This window comes from Larimichthys crocea, chromosome XIX, assembly GCF_000972845.2.
Source record: "Larimichthys crocea isolate SSNF chromosome XIX, L_crocea_2.0, whole genome shotgun sequence".
NCBI classification, from domain to species: Eukaryota; Metazoa; Chordata; class Actinopteri; family Sciaenidae; genus Larimichthys; species Larimichthys crocea.
The window spans coordinates 3,391,051-3,397,224 of record NC_040029.1 but is presented as its reverse complement, the minus strand read 5'-3'; positions in this window follow the sequence as shown (position 1 = coordinate 3,397,224).

Sequence of the window (6,174 nt, the reverse complement as noted above, 5' to 3'; positions counted from 1 at the left end):
TCCTCTGTGGCTCTTCCTGAGGTTTCTTCCACATTTTTTCCCTGTTAAAAGGGTTTTTGTGGGCAAGTTTTTCCTCACTCGAACCGAGGGTCTAAGGACAGAGGGTGTCACTCCCTGTACAAATTGTAAAGCCCTCTGAGGCAAATGTACTTTGTGACTTTGGGCTATACAAATAAAATTGATTTTTTTTGCCATACTATACTATGACTTTTTTTTGCCATACTATACTATGACTTTTTTTGTCATACCATACTATGACTTTTTTGTCATACCATACTATGACTTTTTTCCATATTATACTATGACTTTTTTGTCATACCATACTATGACTTTTTTGCCATACTATACTATGACTTTTTATATAGTTTATACGGACTTTTCTGCTATACTATACTATGACTTTTTTATATAGTTTATACTGACCTTTTTTGTCATACTATACTATGACTTTTTTGTCATACCATACCATGTTTTTTTTGTCATACTATACTATGACTTTTTTATATAGTTTATACTGACTTTTTTATACTATGACTTTTTTATATAGTTTATACTGACCTTTTTTGCCATACTATACTATGACTGTTTTTTTGCCATGCTATACCATGATTTTTTTGTCATATTATACTATGACTGTTTTTGTCATACCATACCATGTTTTTTTGTCATACTATACTATGACTTTTTTTGTCATACTACACTATGACTTCTTGTCACACTATACTATGACTTTTTTATATGGCTGTTTTTTGCCATGCTATAGCATGATTTTTTTTGCCATACCATACTATGACTTTTTTGTCATACCATACCATGTTTTTTTTGTCATACTATACTATGACTTTTTTTTGCCATAAAATACTATGACTTTTTTTGTCATACCATACCATGTTTTTTTGGCATACTATACTATGACTTTTTTATATGGCTTATATTGACGTTTTTGCCATGCCAATGACTTTTCTGCCATACTATACTATGACTGTTTTTGCCATGCTATACTATGATTTTTTTTGCCATACTATACTATGACTTTTTTTGTCATACTATACTATGACTTTTTTAATAGTTTATACTGACCTTTTTTGCCATACTATACTATGACTGTTTTTGCCATGCTATACTATGATTTTTTTTGCCATACCATACTATGACTTTTTGTCACACTATGCTATGACTTTTTATGCCATACTATACTATGACTTTTATATAGTTTATACTGACCTTTTTTGCCATACTATACTATGACTGTTTTTTTGCCATGCTATACCATGATTTTTTTGTCATACTATACTATGACTTTTTTGTCATACTATACTATGACTTTTTTTGTCATACTATACTATGACTTTTTTGCCATACTATACTATGACGTTTTTTTGCCATGCTATACCATGATTTTTTTGTCATACTATACTATGACTTTTTTGTCATACTATACTATGACTTTTTTTGTCATACTATACTATGACTTTTTTGCCATACTATACTATGACGTTTTTTGCCATGCTATACCATGATTTTTTGTCATATTATACTATGACTTTTTTTGTCATACCATACCGTTTTTTGTCATATTATACTATGACTTTTTTTTGCCATAAAATACTATGACTTTTTTAAGTTTATACTGACCTTTTTTGCCATACTTATACTATGACTTTTTTGCCATGCTATACCATGATTTTTTGTCATATTATACTATGACTTTTTTGTCATACTATACTATGACTTTTTTTGTCATACCATACCATGTTTTTTTTGTCATACTATACTATGACTTTTTTGTCATACTACACTATGACTTTTTGTCACACTATACTATGACTTTTTTATATGGCTTATACTGACGTTTTTGCCATGCCAATGACTTTTCTGCCATACTATACTATGACTGTTTTTTGTCATACCATGATTTTTTTGTCATACTATACTATGACTTTTTTGTCATACTATACTATGACTTTTTTATATAGGTTATACTGATTTTTTTATACTATGACTTTTTTATATAGTTTATACTGGCCTTTTTTGCCATACTATACTATGACTTTTTTTATATAGTTTATACTGACTTTTCTGCCATACTATATTATGACTGTTTTTTTGCCATGCTGTGCCATGATTTTTTTGTCACACTATACTATGACTTTTTTATATGGCTTATACTGACCTTTTTTGCCATACTATGACTGTTTTTTGTCATGCTATACTATGATTTTTTTGCCCTACCATACTATGACTTTTTTGTCATACCATACCATGATTTTTTGTCACACTATGCTATGACTTTTTATGCCATACTACTATGACTTTTTTATATAGTTTATACTGACTTTTCTGCCATACTATACTATGACTTTTTTATATAGTTTATACTGACCTTTTTTGCCATACTATACTATGACTGTTTTTTGCCATGCTATACTATGATTTTTTTGTCATACCATACCATGATTTTTTTTGCCATACCATACTATGACTTTTTGTCACATTATGCTATGACTTTTTATGCCATACTATACTATGACTTTTTTATATAGTTTATACTGACCTTTTTTGCCACACTATACTATGACTATTTTTTTGTCATATCATACCATGATTTTTTTGTCATACTATACTATGACTTTTTTTGCCATACAATACTATGACTTTTTAAATATAGTTTATACTGACCTTTTTTGCCATGCTATACCATGATTTTTTGTCATATTATACTATGACTTTTTTTGTTATACCATACCATGATTTTTTTGCCATACCATACTATGACTTTTTGTCACACTGCTATGACTTTTTATGCCATATTATACTATGACTTTTTTATATAGTTTATACTGACCTTTTTAGCCATACTATACTATGACTGTTTTTTGCCATGCTATACCATGATTTTTTTGTCATACTATACTATGACTTTTTTTGTCATACCATACCATGTTTTTTTTGTCATACTATAGTATGACTTTTTGTCATACTATACTATGACGTTTTTTTGCCATGTTATACCATGTTTTTTTTGTCATATTATACTATGACTTTTTTTGTCATACCATACCATGTTTTTTTGTCATACTATACTATGACTTTTTCTCATACTATACTATGACTTTTTTGTCATACTACACTATGACTTTTTGTCACACTATACTATGACTTTTTTATATGGCTTATACTGACCTTTTTTGCCATACTATGACTGTTTTTTGCCATGCTATACCATGATTTTTTTTGTCATACCATACCATGATTTTTTTTTTGCCATACCATACTAAGACTTTTTTTGTCATACTATACTATGACTTTTTTTTGCCATACTATACTATGACTTTTTTGTCATACCATACTATGACTTTTTTCCATAATATACTATGACTTTTTTGTCATACCATACTATGACTTTTTTTGCCATACTATACTATGACTTTTTATATAGTTTATACGGACTTTTCTGCTATACTATACTATGACTTTTTTATATAGTTTATACTGACTTTTTTATACTATGACTTTTTAATATAGTTTATACTGACCTTTTTTGCCATACTATACTATGACTTTTTTTATATAGTTTATACTGACTTTTCTGCCATACTATACTATGACTTTTTTATATAGTTTATACTGACCTTTTTTGCCATACTATACTATGACTGTTTTTTGCCATGCTATACTATGACTTTTTTGTCATACCATACCATGATTTTTTGTCACACTATGCTATGACTTTTTATGCCATACTATACTATGACTTTTTTTATATAGTTTATACTGACTTTTCTGCCATACTATACTATGACTTTTTTATATAGTTTATACTGACCTTTTTTGCCATACTATACTATGACTGTTTTTTGCCATGCTATACTATGACTTTTTTGTCATACCATACCATGATTTTTTGTCACACTATGCTATGACTTTTTATGCCATACTATACTATGACTTTTTTTATATAGTTTATACTGACTTTTCTGCCATACTATACTATGACTTTTTTATATAGTTTATACTGACCTTTTTTGCCATACTATACTATGACTGTTTTTTGCCATGCTATACTATGACTTTTTTGTCATACCATACCATGATTTTTTGTCACACTATGCTATGACTTTTTATGCCATACTATACTATGACTTTTTTTATATAGTTTATACTGACTTTTCTGCCATACTATACTATGACTTTTTTATATAGTTTATACTGACCTTTTTTGCCATACTATACTATGACTGTTTTTTGCCATGCTATACTATGACTTTTTTGTCATACCATACCATGATTTTTTGTCACACTATGCTATGACTTTTTATGCCATACTATACTATGACTTACTATACTATATTTTTATATAGTTTATACTGACTTTTCTGCCATACTATACTATGACTTTTTTATATAGTTTATACTGACCTTTTTTGCCATACTATACTATGACTGTTTTTTGCCATGCTATACTATGACTTTTTTGTCATACCATACCATGATTTTTTGTCACACTATGCTATGACTTTTTATGCCATACTATACTATGACTTTTTTTATATAGTTTATACTGACTTTTCTGCCATACTATACTATGACTTTTTTATATAGTTTATACTGACCTTTTTTGCCATACTATACTATGACTGTTTTTTGCCATGCTATACTATGACTTTTTTGTCATACCATACCATGATTTTTTGTCACACTATGCTATGACTTTTTATGCCATACTATACTATGACTTTTTTTATATAGTTTATACTGACTTTTCTGCCATACTATACTATGACTTTTTTATATAGTTTATACTGACCTTTTTAGCCATACTATACTATGACTGTTTTTTTGTCATATCATACCATGTTTTTTTTGTCATACTATACTATGACTTTTTGCCATACTATACTATGACTTTTTTGTCAAACTACACTATAACTTTTTGTCACACTATACTATGACTTTTTTATATGGCTTATACTGACGTTTTTGCCATGCCAATGACTTTTCTGCCATACTATACTATGACTGTTTTTTGCCATGCTATAGCATGATTTTTTTTGTCATACTATACTATGACTTTTTTTTGTCATACTATACTATGACTTTTTTTTGCCATACAATACTATGACTTTTTAAATATAGTCTATACTGACCTTTTTTGTCATACCATACCATGTTTTTTGTCATACTATACTATGACCTTTTGTCATACTATACTATGACTTTTTTGTCATATTACACTATGGCTTTTTGTCACACTATACTATGACTTTTTAATGGCTTATACTGACGTTTTTGCCATGCCAATGACTTTTCTGCCATACTATACTATGACTGTTTTTTGTCATACCATACCATGATTTTTTTTGTCATACTATACTATTGCTTTTTTTGTCATACTATACTATGACTTTTTTATATAGGTTATACTGACTTTTTTTATACTATGACTTTTTTATATAGTTTATACTGGCCTTTTTTGCCATACTATATTATGACTGTTTTTTGCCATGCTATACTATGACTTTTTTGTCATACTGTACTATGGCTTTTTTTTACATAGTTTATACTGACTTTTTTGCCATACAATACTATGACTTGTCTGCCATACTATACTATGACTTTTTTATATAGGTTATACTGACTTTTTTATACTATGACTTTTTTTATATAGTTTATACTGGCCTTTTTTGCCATACTATACTATGACTGTTTTTTGCCATGCTATACTATTATTTTTTTTGTCATACTATACTATGATTTTTTTTATATAGTTTATACTGACCTTTTTTGCCATACTATACTATGACTGTTTTTTGCCATGCTATACTATGAGTTTTTTGTCATACTGTACCATGGCTTTTTTTTACATAGTTTATACTGACTTTTTTGCCATACAATACTATGACTTGTCTGCCATACTATACTATGACTTTTTTGTTGTACCATACTATGACTTTTTTGTCATACCATGCTATGCCTTTTTTGTCATGTTATACTATGACTTTTTTTATATATTTATACTGACTTATTTTGCCATACTATACTATGACTTTTTTTTGTTATGCTGCCATAGGATTAGACTGCCGGGGGACCCCGCCCAGGGTTATGCCTAGCCAGGCACGGTATTGGTTGAAGATGCACACATCTCCCTTACCGAAAACTCTCTCTCTCTCTCCC